Genomic DNA, 14,517 nt, shown 5'->3' with positions numbered 1-14,517 from the left:
GTTCCGTTGCTGGTGAGGAACTGCGTTCCTTTGGAGGAGGAGAGGCGCTCTGCTTTTTAGAGTTTCCAGTTTTTCTGCTCTGTTTTTTCCCCATCTTTGTGGTTTTATCTACTTTGGTCTTTGATGGTGATGATGTACAGATGGGTTTTTGGTGTGGATGTCCTTTCTGTTTGTTAGTTTTCCTTCTAACAGACAGGACCCTCAGCTGCAGGTCTGTTGGAGTACCCGGCTGTGTGAGGGGTCAGTCTGCCCCTGCTGGGGGGTGCCTCCCAGTTAGGCTGCTTGGGGGTCAGGGGTCAGGGACCCACTTGAGGAGGCAGTCTGCCCATTCTCAGATCTCCAGCTGCGTGCTGGGAGAACCACTACTCTCTTCAAAGCTGTCAGACAGGGACATTTAAGTCTGCAGAGGTTACTGCTGTCTTTTTGTTTGTCTGTTCCCTGCCCCCAGAGGTGAAGCCTACAGAAGCAGGCAGGCCTCCTTGAGCTGTGTTGGGCTCTACCCAGTTCGAGCTTCCTGGCTGCTTTGTTTACCTAAGCAAGCCTGGGCAATGGCGGGCACCCCTCCCCCAGTGTCGCTGCCGCCTTGCAGTTTGATCTCAGACTGCTAGCAATCAGCGAGACTCCGTGGGCGTAGGACCCTGCGAGCCATGTGCGGGATATAATCTCCTGGTGCGCCATTTTTTAAGCCCATTGGAACAGCTCAGTATTCGGGTGGGAGTGACCTGATTTTCCAGGTGCCGTCTGTCACCCCTTTCTTTGACTAGGAAAGGGAACTCCCTGATCCCTTGCACTTCCCGAGTGAGGCAATGCTTCGCCCTGCTTCCGCTCACGCATGGTGCGCTGCACTCACTGACCTGCGCCCACTGTCTGGCACTCCCTCATGAGATGAACCCGGTACCTCAGATGGAAATGCAGAAATCACCCGTATTATAATCTTAAGAAGCCTACATCACACGCCTAATAAGTGGTAATAAAATAATTTTTTTGTTTTTTGTAAGTGTCATTCAATTCTTTGACTTGCTTCCATATCATATGACAAAAACAATCTCTTATCAAAAATCACTTTTAACAATCAGCTATCAGCTAACACCTGAATTTTGCTCTCCTTCTGCTTTGTTCAAAGCAAAGAATTGGAAATACCTGACTTGCAAAAGGATTGACTAATCAGATGTTAGAGTCTGATTTCTTTCTGATTTTACGTTATTAAGTTGACTGCAGTAAAATTTGAATTGTCCGTTTATTTGGTGTCTCAGTGGTTGTTATACCCTGAGGCCACGCACCCTAGAAAAATTCAGAGTAGAAAAGAGGTTTGCACTTTTGTTGGTAAATTGGGCAGACAGGAATTATGAGAAGAGGAGAAGAATGTGTGACACTTCCATACATTCTTAATAGATCAGTTTTAGGAAAAACTAGAAATGGAAATTGAGAACCTAGAAATAGATATACAGAAATACCTATGCTCAGATTTGTCATCCTGAACCTTGTAGGTTACACCTAGTAGCCCCAGTTTGAAGACCCTCATTTGAGGCAGCCTATGACAGAAAGGCCAATACCTTGGGCTACATTGGTCTTGTCTAACAACAAGATGTACAGCAGCTGGGGGTCAGCAGAGGCAGAGCTCCTGTGCTCTGTAAAACATATGCCAGTATTGCTTATGTAGGAACACTGCCCAGTGATTTGATATTGTCTTCACAAGAATGTTTTATGCAAGATGATACATGGTTGGTCACTCAAACAACAAAATCCCTTGACACACATTGGGTTTTAATTCTGTCCCATAACACCTATTTGTATCTTAAATAATGTGGTTCACATAGCTTTGGTCAGTCTACTTGATGATGGCTTGAATTTAGCTAGTGATGAGGAATAGAGGGCTACTTGGCATATTCCTTACCAGCTAAGGCTATCTATTCTTGACAACCCCTCCTACTGGGTTTAAGAGATAGGAATGAACTCTTTTCCTGGTGGAAATGAGTTTGTGGCACAGGTACATGTGTATATGCATGCATGTGCTTTGGCAGAAAACATTTCAGAACCACAGCCTTAAATTATTCATTCTTAAAAATTTTAAAAACCTCAGCTCAGCTCTTGAGGGAAAGAGGAGAGCAGATGAAAGGCCAGGGTTAGGAATTAAAATGCAGATACTGTATTTGGTATTGCTGTGTTAGAAAAGTAATCTGTTAGTCATGCAAGAGGTATAATTGACCTTTTATAATAAAAGGTCAAGGATCCAGACATATATTTTGGCTGGGAAAAAGGTCATCTCACCTTACCTTTTGTGAGCAGCAGGGGCTCCCCTCTGTAGGGCAAAATGTCCTTTAAGTAATTACCTTTGTCATGCCGTTAGTTTAAGTAAGTGAAAAGTGGCAAACATTTAGTGGATCTTCTCTGTGTGCCTGGTACGATTCTAAATGCTTTACATTGGTTCTTTAATTTAATCCTCATAATAACCCTCGTGAATGAGTTTCAGAGATATTGATCCTCTCAGTCTCAGAGTTGGCAATTTGCCTACAGCACTGAGCAGCCTTTTCTACTCACCCAGAGTGCAATTTCAAGTAGTATTTTCTTTTCTTTTCTTTTTCAAATTTCATTTAGATTCGGGGGTACATGTTTGTTACCTGGATATACTGCATGATGCTGGGGTTTGGGGTATGAATGATCCTGTCACCCAGCTACTGAGCACAGTACCCAGTATTTTCTCTATGTGTCAAGAAATGTAAAAGATGGGGAGACTTGCCATGGAGTGTAGGAGAGCTGACTTTGACCTAACAGATCTGTGGGTAGATGCCATAAATTGACTCTATAGCACTAAAAAGAATTAAACACACACACACAATTGACCTGTTCAGTGAAGTTATTAATAGAGTTCTTTATGGTGAAGAAAATCTGTATGGGTTTAATCCAGGAGTTAAAAAATAGTGGTCTATGGGCAGATTTAACCTACAGGTTGTGTGATAGCCCAGTATGATATTTAAATAAAATTAGAATTCACAATGCCTTTTCGTGGGGGCAGAAACACTCAGTAACAGCTCCTATCGATGCTGTAGCCCCAAAGCTTCACACATTTACATTTTCCTGCCTGGATTCTGAAGACTTCTGAGTGCGTAGCTCTTGGTTAAATCACTCAAAGGAGGTGGTAGGTCATACATGGTTGGTAGGTTGTATTAACTATTTTTTGGTTATTTTTACCAGAGATTTGGGAGACGATGGTGGTGGCAGCAGCCCTAGATTTGTCCAGTAGGCATATTTTAAAAATGCTGAAGCACCAGCTAGTTAGAAGCACAACAAAATCCTCATTTCTTTTTTTTCAAAAATTTATGTTTCATAAAAGTATTAAAGTATTAAGTTTTAAGTTTTCTAAAACTTAGGGAAAAAAACATTGCCTGTCATAAAAAATTCAATAAATTATACTATTTTCTGTAATAGTAAAAATAAGAACTACTTTGGACTTCCTTATACCATTTGCTAAGACCATTGGAAAAGCGTGCAGTATTAGGGTGGGAGTGTCCCGATTTTCCAGGAACCGTCTTGTCACGGCTTGGCTAGGAAAAGGAAAGGGAAATCCCCTGACCCCTTGTGCTTCCCGGGTGAGGTGATGCCCCTCTCTGCTTCAGCTCGCCCTCCTTGGGCTGCACCCACTGTCCAACCAGTCCCAATGAGATGAACCAGGTGCCTCAGTTGGAAATGATGCAGAAATCACCCGTTTTCTGCTTTGATCTTGCTGGGAGCTGTAGACCGGAGCTGTTCCTATTCGGCCATCTTGGAACGATCCTCAGATATTTCTTAAGAAATAAATTATTTAAATACTATTTATCCTAGTTTGTACTACTTTCTAATCTGATTTCTTTCTCATTACATGCCCAGGATACTACCTTCAAGTTGAAATTTGCTATTCTCAAGCATGTTTGTATACTACAATGGCATGTTTGCATCCATAAAGAATGTGGAGTATTGTTTTGTATTTAATATGTTTCAAACATCATATAACTGTGTTTATACTGTGCATACAATTTTGTACCCTTTATTCCCTCAACATAATTTTGAGGTTTATCTATATAAATCTAAAATCCATATAAATATAAATTACAAAATGAATGGCTCTAGTTCATTCTTTTTTTTTTTTTTTTTTGAGATGGAGTCTTGCTCCATCACCCAGGCTTGAGTGCAATGGTGGCATGATCTTGGCTCACTGCAACTTCCACCTTCTGGGTTCAGGCGATTCTCCTGCCTCAGCCTCCTGAGTAGCTGGGATTACAGGCACCCGACACCACGCCCAGCTAATTTTTGTATTTTTAGTAGAGTCGGGGTTTTGCCATGTTAGCCAGGCTGGTCTCGAACTCCTGAGCTCAAGTGATCCACCTGCCTCAGCCTCCCAAACTTCTGATATTACAGACCTGAGCCACTGCACCCAGCCAGTTCATTCATTTTTAACTGCTGTAAGTGATTTCATTTGATAAATACACCTTTATTTATTTATTTTTGAGACAGGGTCCCACTCTGTTGCTCAGGCTGCACTGCAGTGGCATGGCCACAGCTCACTGCAGCCTCAACCTTCCAGGCTCAAGTGATCCTCCTACCTCAACCTCCCAAGTAGCTGAGACTACAGGCACGTGGCACCACATCTGGCTAATTTTTTATTTTTTGTAGAGTTACAGTCTCACTGTGTTTCCAGGGCTATTCTCAAACTCCTGGGGTCAAGCACTCCTCCTGCCTTGGCCTCCCGAAGTGCTAAGATTATAGGTGTGACCCACTGTTCCTAGCCAAATATACCTCTATGTAGACATCCATTCTCTGTTGACAAACATTTTATTTGTTTCTATCCCATTACATTAGAAACAAAGTCAGCATTACATAGTGGCTAAAACAGGGATACTGAAAGTATTTTCTAGGTTCAAATACTGATTTTATCTTTTTTTTTTTTCTTTTTTTTGAAACGGAGTCTCACTCTGTCGCCTAGGCTGGAGTGCAGTGGCACCATCTTGGCTCACTGCAACCTCCGCCTCCTGGGTTCAAATGATTCTCCTGCCTCAGCTTCCTGAGTAGCTGGGACTACAGGTGCGTGCCACCACGTCCAGCTGATTTTTTGTATTTTTAGTAGAGACGGGGTTTCACCATGTTAGCCAGGATGGTCTTGATCTCCTGACCTCGTGATCCGCCCGCCTCGGCCTCCTAAAGTGCTGGGATTACAGGCATGTGCCACCGCACCCGGCCTGATTTTATATCTTAATAGCTGCCTTGCCTTGGGCAAGTGACTTAATCCCTCTTGCTTTGCTTTCCTCATTTATATTATAGTATATTCACAAAATGGAATATTATATAGCAGCTGACAGAAATAAAATCTAGCTATATCAATTTTAAAACTTTTCCTTGTGGTAAGAACACTTAGCATGAGATCTATCCTCAACAATTTTTAAGTGTACAATAGAGTATTGATTATAAGTACAATGTATGGCAGATCTAACTTATTCATTTTACGTAACTGAAATTTTATGCTAATTAAATAGTAATTCTGGGTCAGGCATGATGGCTCATGCCTGTAATCCCAGCGCTTTGGGAGGCTGAGGCGGGTGGATCACTTGAGGCCAGGAGTTCAAGACCAGCCTGGCCAACATGGCAAAACCCTGTCTCTACTAAAATACAAAAAATTAGCCAGGTGTGCATGTGCCTGTAATCTCAGCTACTGGGGAGGCTGAGGCATGAGAATCACTTGAACCTGGCAGGCAGAGGTTGCAGTGAGCCGAGACCACGCCACTGCACTCAAGCCTGGGTGAGGAAAGGTCTCAAAAAAAAAAAAGTTAGTAATTCTTCATTTTCCTCTCCTCCCAACCCCTAGGAGCCACCATTTCACTCTTTGATTCTATGAACTTCACTATTTTAGGTGCCTCATGTAAGTGGAATCATGAAATGTTTGTGTCTCTGTCACTGGGTTATTTCACTTAGCATAATATCCTCCAGGCCCATCCATGTTGTTGCCTATTGCAGAATTTCCTTTTTTAAGGCTGAATAGTATTCCATTCTATATATATATACCACATTGTCTTTATTTATCTGTCAATGGACATTTAGGTTATATAACCACATCTTTGCTATTGTGAATAGTTTGCAGTGAACATAGAACTGATAATATCTCTTCAAGATCCTGATTTCAATTCTTTTGGATAAATACCCAGAAGTGTGATTACTGGTTCATATGGTAGTTCTATTTTTAATTTTTTGAGGAGCCTCGTTAACTGTTTTCCATAGCCGTTGTGCTATTTTATATCGTGACCAATAATGTGCAAGGGCATCAGTTTCTCCACCTCCTCACCAATGCTTGTTGTGCATGTGTGTGTGTGTGTGTGTGTGTGTGTGTGTGTTTATACCAGCCTAATGCATGTGAGGCGGTATCTCATTGTGGTTTTGATTTGAATTTCCCTAATGATTAGTGATGTCGAGCATTTTTTTTGTATGCCTGTTGACCATCTGTGTGTCTTCTTTGGAAAAATGCTTGTTCAAGCCCTTAGCCCATTGTAAAATCAGGTTCCTAGGTGTTTATTTGCTTTTTGCTGTTGAGTTGTAAGAGCTTCTTATATATTTTGGAGATTAATCCTTTATCAGATATGGCTTCCAAATATTTTCATTCCCTAGGTTGCAGTATAAATATTAATAAACTATTGAGAGGGATGGACTGCGATATATATAGTTGTGTGTTGCTTAATGACAGGGATATGTTCTGAAGAATGTGTCATTAGAAGATTTCATCCTTGTGCAAACATTATAGAGTGAATTTACACAAACCTAGATGATATAGTTAACTACATGCCCAGGCTGTAGCCTATAGCTCCTAGGCTATAAGCTGTACAGCATGTTACTGTACTGAATGCTATAGGCAAATATAACACAATGGATGTATTTGTGTATCTAAACATAGAAATGATACAGTAAAAATAGCATATTTATAATCTTGTGGGACCATGATCATATTTGTGGTCAATCATTCACTGAAACATTGTTACACTTTACTCTATTTTGCAGGGTGCATGATTGTATATGGGTAGAGGTAGGTTATTGTGAAGATCCTAGCATTCCTATCGAATACTAAGTTTATGCGTGCTTGTTACATCTGTAACATAATTAACAAAGTAATGAGTTCACGTGGTTCAAAAATGGACCTATGAAGAGACTGTGTCATGAACAAAGGATAATGATTGATTTAATATTGTGTACATGAGGTCTAAGATTACACCAAAATAAAAAGTAAAAATATAATAATACCTACAGTTGTTAGGAGGATTAAATGAGTTAATATTTATAAAAAACTTTTAATAGTGCCTGGCACATAGAAAGTACTATACAAGTATTTGTTATGTAAAATATATGAACATCATTAACTATACAAGATATTGCCAGATTGTTCTGCAAAATATTAGTACTAATGAATTTTATAGCTTCATCCCACTCCAAATGCCACAAGCATGGGTAAGGGATGACATTTCTTCATATTCTTTTACCACTTGAAATAAGTTTCTAAATTTTTGTCAATTTTTGGTTGTGAAATGAATCTCACTGTGGCTTTAATTTGCTACATTTTCCTAATTTAAAATGAGATTGAACAACTTTTAATATATTTAATGTTATTTCAATTTCTTCTTTTATAAAATGCCTAATTATATTCTTCACTCATTTTCTTTCCTGTAAGGCTCTTTGTATTTTACCTATTGTCTTAAATACTAAGGTTTGTAAACACTCTTGATGTCTAATAGTGCACCTCCATACACACTTATTTAAAATTATCTTACCTATTCTTGTTCTTCTGAAAAAATTGATATCAGTTTGTCAATTTGCATAAAAATTCGATTTTTATTTTAATTGGAATTGAGTTTATAGATCAATTTTGGAGAGAACTGATCTGTGAGAAAAGTTTTACTAAGAACAGTTTTTCTATTTATAGCTCGGGTTGCTCTATTATTTTGTTCTGTATTTTTTGTTATTCTATTTATATGTTTATATATTACTTCCCATTCTTTTGTGTTTGGAGCAGATGCACTTAATTGGTGAGTTTGACATTTTCATTAAAAGTCCTCTGTTCTTTTCATATTCTTCTTTGCAGATCTTGCTAGCACTCACAGTTCCAACTATCATCTTATGGAAATGAATCCTCAGTCTCTTTCATAGCTTGTCTAGTCCTGCTCTTAATTCCCAAGGTCTTCATTCTAGGTCCTTGTTTTCCATTCCCATTTTCAATTACAAATATTATCCATTCTTAAGTGTATTGCCAATGTTTTTTAGATTAGCTGAAGATTTGACAGCCTTCTCTTCATGAGCGCGGGTTATTTCTATATAATAAACATGTTGTAAATCTTCAGCAAAGGCTAATAATTTGACTGTACTTTACGGCTTTGTAAATCTAAATGATTTAAACACATTCTTAGTCCAGAACTTTAATGAGCATTTTCTAATAACTGAGGGAGGGGCATTAAGAACCATGTCCACATTTTTTTTTTTTTCACTCTTTAGAGTTTTATTTCACTAACTTCAGGTCAAATTTCTACAGCTGTGTTCTGGTCAATTTACTATCCTTGCTTGGCTTCCCCAAATGGTAGTACCAAAAGATGTGTGGGATAGGGAGAAGATACCACTTTAAGAAGCATGCATTTACTCATCCTCCACAAATCAACAGAGTTAGGCATCTGATCGTTGAACAAAACAAAGCTTTAATAGCATCCAGGAGGGCAGACAGGCAAACCAGGCTGTAGACACTTTTCCATTTGTCAAAATCAGACCAGAGAAAACCTCCTCCACACAGATATAATAGGTATTGATATTCATCTTTTCTTTAATGATCATATCATGCAGTTTCTCAAGTCCTTCCTTTAGGCCATCTCCTATGATTGCGCAGGTAGGCTGCAAATGCCAAGGAGTTGATGAGCTCAGTTCACCTGTTGCTAACAATTTCTCAATTCCTGAAAGAGATAATGAGTTCTCCAAGTCTTGTTTATTAGCAACTGTAAGTACAGGGACTCCTTGATTTTCTGATAACCTAGTTATTTTGTGAAGTTCAGTTTTGGCTTCTTCCATCCTTTCGATATCAACAGAGTCCACAAGAAATAAAATGCCATCTGTGCATCTGGTATATGACTTCCATAGTGGCATTAATTTCTCCTGACCACCTACATCCCTGAAGTGAAAAGTGACTGTTTTAGAATTTCTCAAGTTTACCTTAATTTTCTCAGTGTTAAATGCTTGGTAGGTACGGTATTTACAAATTCATTGAACTGCAGCCTGTATAAGACAGTTGTCTTTCCAGCACAGTCCAAACCCAGCATAACAATGTGGAAGGATTGAAATGAAGGCAGGCTGGACAGGATAGAAGTCTGGTCTGATAGTCCATTCCCCATTTCCAGCTGCAAATAAATGTCCCAAATTGAAACGCTTTCTACTTCTTGCCTTAGGACTTCTCTTCGTAGGTGATCCAACTATAAGACTGACTAACCATCCTTCCTTCCCCTTCACTCAGCGTCTCTCTCAGCCGCTGGGGAGGTGTGCTGATACCTGTTCGCTGGCACCAGGGAGGCATGGGCGGTGGTGGAGGCCTGAGCACCAGGTGGGCGCGACGCGCCAGACTGTCCTAATGGTGGTTGTCCGGCAGCTCCACGCGACAGACCCCACCCCCTGCCTGCGCGCCCCTAATCACTACCAAGGATTAACATAGATGTCAAACTGCTTCTCCCTCCCTTCCAAGATAATTATTATTCATGTTTTCTTTATTTAATGTTAATACTTTTCTTGCTTCATCCATGATCACCCACCTATTTTGACCCCATGTAATCATTTGATATATAATTCTTTTGGTTCACATTGACTAAACAAACACATAAACAAAAATTAAGGGCACATAGCTTAAAAGTATTCTTAGAGAATGATGGTATTTCCATGAGTTTTAAAGAGTAAGATTATCTGAAGTAAACCTACCTTTCTTCCTTCCTTCTGTCTGTCCATCTGTTCATCTGTCTGTCCTTCCATCCTTCTGTTCTTCCTGCATGCCTACCTTTCTTAATTAAAAGAAATGTTTATATGTGGTTGTCATGTATGGACAGGAACATTGACATGGGAATTGAAGACCTGGGTGTAGTTCTGGCTCGGCAACTTAAATTCTCTGAAGCTCAATGTTAATTTGGGAAACAAGGCTGCTGCTTGTTTTCTGAAGAAAGGAAACTGAAGAAAGGAGTGTAAGGGAGCTTAGAAAAATGTAAAAGGAGAGCAATCAGGTGGATTTTGCTGTCTATAAATTTCGAGCAAATTGACTTTTAGAATGGATATGGAAGAAGGCAAACTTTGTTTCTAAAAGGAAACCCCACTTGTGAAATATCTTCTAAGTGAAATTCATAATCATGTTTCTAGTTCAGCTTCCCTTTTGGGGATAAGGACAAAGTACTACATCCTGTGTTAGAGGGTGATATGGCTGCAGTCAGTCCCCCATTAATTATGAAGTTTGGTAGTATGGATTTGACTTATTTTACTATTCTGTTTCTTCCAAAAAGCCCCATGCTTGCTCAAAGTTGATAACTGTACCAGATATTGTGGGATAGTTTCAGCACTTATTGAATAATTTCTAAAGGCCAGAAATTATCAGTTGTCACTTATTTTATGTTAATAATCTTACTAAACAGATGTTGTGATAACAATTTAACTGATATGTAGGGAGAAACTTTGTCAAACCGTGAGTTTTCTCTGCTCTCAGACCCCCACAGCAGTCTTCGACACGGAAGACTTCTGTGACCAAAGATGTGGGGGTTTTTCCTCATATACCAAGCCTGGACACCAGCTGGTGTCCTTCAATTCAGTTCTGACACTGTCTACCTGGAGATGGTGTCAGGTCCCATAGGTTGAGGGCTTAGTCCCACAAGACCACCCCTTCCTTCCCCCGCAGTTGAAAGTCAGAGCCTCTGGAACTTCTGAGCAACTGGCTTCAAGTTGGGATTCCCATGAACCCTTCTTTGGGTTCAATTAATTTGCTAGAGCAGCTCACAGAGCTCAGGGAAACATTTACCTGTGTTTACTGGTTTATTATAAAGGACATTACAAAAGATACAGATGGAAACATGCATAGGGCCAGGTATGGGACACACAGCTTCCATGCCCTCCCCTGGCACACCACCCTCCAGGAACCTCCAGGTGTTCAGCTCTCTGGAAACTCTCTCAATACAGTTCTGTTGAGGTTTCATGGAAGCTTCAGGACATCAACATTCCTTCCCTCAGGGTATGGGGTAGGACCCTAACCAGGAAGGGTCTTAAGACCCTCAGTCAGAAAGGCAGAGAAGAGTGGAGTCCTTCCTTGGGGCAGTGGAAAGGAGGGCAGGAGAAGGTAAGAGGCCTGTGCCTGAGGCCTAACACACCCAATATTATAACAAAAGACTGTAACAAGGGCAATGGGAGTCCGGAGCCAGGAACTGGGCCAAAATCCAATATATATCATAACACCACACTGATGTAAAAAAAAAAAAAAAAATGAGGCTCGGAGAAGTTGTTTCTTGTTTTAAATCAACAGGTATCAAGTGGCAGAATCAGGATTAGAGCCCAGGATGTCCGATTTGGTGTTGCACGTGCCTTCCACTGGAAAACAGCATGGATTGGTGTTAGTAATGTGGCTTCTAGAATCTGGTTGTGTGACTTTGACCTTGAACAAGTTATTTAAGCTGTCTAAGCCTCCGTTTTCTCATTTAGAACGTGGGAGTGCTAATAATTATTTTGTTTTTTTTGGAGGCAGAGTCTTGCTGTGTCACCCAGGCTGGATTGCAGAGGCATGATCATAGTTTGCTGTAGTCTTGAACTTCTGGGCTCAAGCAGTCCTCTCGCCTCAGCCTCCTAAGTAGCTAAGACCACAGGTACCATCATGCCCAGCTAATTTTTCATTTTTTGTAGAGATGGAGTCTTGCTATATTGTCCAGGCTGGTCTTGAACTCCTGGCCTCAGGTGATTCTCCTGCCCTGGTGTCCAAAGTCTCTGGGATTACAGGCGTGAGCCACTGTGTCCAGCCGGTAGTTATCTTTTAGGGGCATTTTCTAGATCCCTGTCCTTTCTCTGTCTTTTAACCATCTTCATTATCAAGGTCTTAATATATGTATACTCAATCCCATGGTAACTTACTTCCATGTCCAAGTCGGAGCCAGTCTGCCCTGCACTGGAGACATACTAGTGTACAAGACAGTTCTTGTCTCTGTCTTTGTGGAATTTATGGTTTACTGGAGATACCTATACTATGGTGGTGTAAGCAATGAATGCAGCCACATAGGATACTACTGGAAGGCATAGTGGGGGCACCTGAGACTGGTGGGGCTGGATAGGAAGGGAAGGCTGCTTGGAACTGTACATTGAGAATGAAGGATGATTCGGATTTAGCCAGGTAAAGAGGAGGGAGAAGAGTGTTCCAGAGAAAATGATGTTTGCAAAATCTAGGAGATGCAAGAGATCATGATGTTTTCCAAAAACTGGAAGTTCAACCTGTGCCCATGTGGGAGGTGGTGAGAATTGAGATGGAAAAATTCACAAGGGCACCTCAGGAAATGCCTTGCTAGTCATGTTAATGGTTTTGGACTCGGACCTGAGGGCAGTGGGAAACCACTGAAGGAATTTAAGGACTTTGCCACATGATAAGATTTGTACTCTGATTATTGTCTGAAAAGTAGGTGGGAGGAGGTCAAGATTTGGAAACAAGATGATGAGAGACCAAACTTCAATAGAATAGTAGAAATGGGGAGATGCAAATATCTTCAAGAAATACTTAGGAAGTAGAACTGGCAGGACTTGGACTTGGAAAGTAGAGGAGAGGGAGAAGTTGAACATAATGTTCAGGTTTTCACTTGGTTAACTTTCCCCTGAGTTAGACAGTGCCAAGTGAAGAGGAAAAATATTATTATTTACTTCCTAGATAAAGCACTTCATGTGTACCAGGCACTGTTCTAAGTGATTTACAGATACTATATTGTTAACTGTTCACAGTGGCCTTATGAGATAGTTACTACTCATTTTTCCTATTTTATAGTTAAAGAAACTGAGGCATGCAGAGATTAACAACCTCCCCACATAGCCAGAAACTGGTAGAGCCAGAATTCAAACCAGGCAGACTGGTCCAAGACCCAGGTTCTTAACCACTGCACCCTGCTGTCTTATCAACGGGGAAGATAAATTCAATTTTGGTCATGCTGAGTTTGAGGCGCCATCAAGACATCTAAATGGAGTCACCCGGTGGTTTGGCGTTTAAAAACAAAATTTAAGCCAGAGACACGGATTTGGGAAACATTTACCTGTACATAGTAATTGACCTGTGTGAGGAAGAGGAGGTAGAGTGAATGGAGAAGGCCTGTTGGGAACACCTATTTAGAACCATTCCCAGGAGACTGAGGTTAGGCAAGGCTAGAGAAGTAGGAAGAAAACCAGGAGAGCATGGACTAGATATTCAGTGACATCTTCATGGAGGTAACTGGTTTTGAAAGGAGGCCTCTGCAGTCCCCACTGCCCCTCCCTCTGTAACTCAGAGCCACTGGGCCATGCTGGCCCTCACTGCATTGTCCCTGGCCTCAAGGCATACCCATTACTGTGGTGCGAGCAGCAGTGAATCTGTATGGGTCTGCAGCAGCTCAATTCTTGTCTCCTTAGAGGAAGTAATTCAACTGAGGGGCTTAAAGCAGGGAGACCAAGGCAAGTTTTATATTTTTTAAAATCTATTTTTTTTTCCTTTTATCCTTTCTTTCTTTTTTTTTTTTTTCCCGAGACAGAGCCTTGCTATGTCTCCCAGGCTGTAATGCAGTGGCATGCTCTAGGCTCACTGCAGCCTCTGCCTCCTGGGTTTAAGCGATTCTTGTGCCTCCACCTCCTGAGTAGCCGGGACTGCAGGTGCCCACCACCACGCCTGGCTAATTTTTGTATTTTTAGTAGAGAGAGGTTTCACCATGTTGACCAGGCTGGTCTTGAACTCCTGACCTCAAGTGATCCACCCACCTCAGCCTCCCAAAGTGCTGGGATTACATGCATGAGCCACCACGCTGGGCCCCAGGGTAATTTTAGAGCAAGAGTGAAAGCTTATTTAAAAGTTTTAGAGCAGGAACGAAAGGAAGTAAAGTACACTTGGAAGAGGGCCAAGTGGATGACTTGAGAGATTCAAGTGCGCTGTCCAACCCTTGACATGGAGTTTTTATACATTGGCATGGTTCCGAGGTTTGCATTTCTTCTCCCCTGATTCTTTCTTGGGGCAGGCTATCCGCATGCACGGTGGCCTGCCAGCACTTGAGAGGGGCACATGTGCAGTGTGTTTACCAAACTGCGCACATGCTCGTTTGAGGCATTTTTTCCTTACCAGTCAAGCATTCCCAGAAGAAGGTCATATACTGGTTAAACTGCCATTTTGCCTCCTAGTGTGCATGCTTGAGCCTACTCACTCAACTCCTGAAATCTTAATGGAAAGCTGCTAATCACCAGCTTCAGGTGTTTTCTATCTATTGGGAGATTGCCTTTCCTTGGGGTCAGCTTGCAACCAATTTT

General features: G+C 41.2%; 1 protein-coding gene and 1 pseudogene across 2 annotated transcripts in view; one reads left to right on the top strand and one right to left on the bottom strand.

The window, feature by feature from the left end:
- The window catches only part of ANK3 (ankyrin 3), a 709,526-nt gene that overhangs the window by 39,385 nt on the left and 655,624 nt on the right, over nucleotides 1–14,517 (top strand). The window lies entirely within an intron of this gene.
- LOC100980957 (ADP-ribosylation factor-like protein 4A) lies at nucleotides 8,492–9,377 on the bottom strand (annotated as a pseudogene).

The sequence above is a fragment of the Pan paniscus genome, chromosome 8, assembly GCF_029289425.2.
Source record: "Pan paniscus chromosome 8, NHGRI_mPanPan1-v2.0_pri, whole genome shotgun sequence".
NCBI lineage: Eukaryota > Metazoa > Chordata > Mammalia > Primates > Hominidae > Pan > Pan paniscus.
Note: the sequence above shows the minus strand (reverse complement) of the source record. Positions and strands in the feature narration are given on the sequence as shown.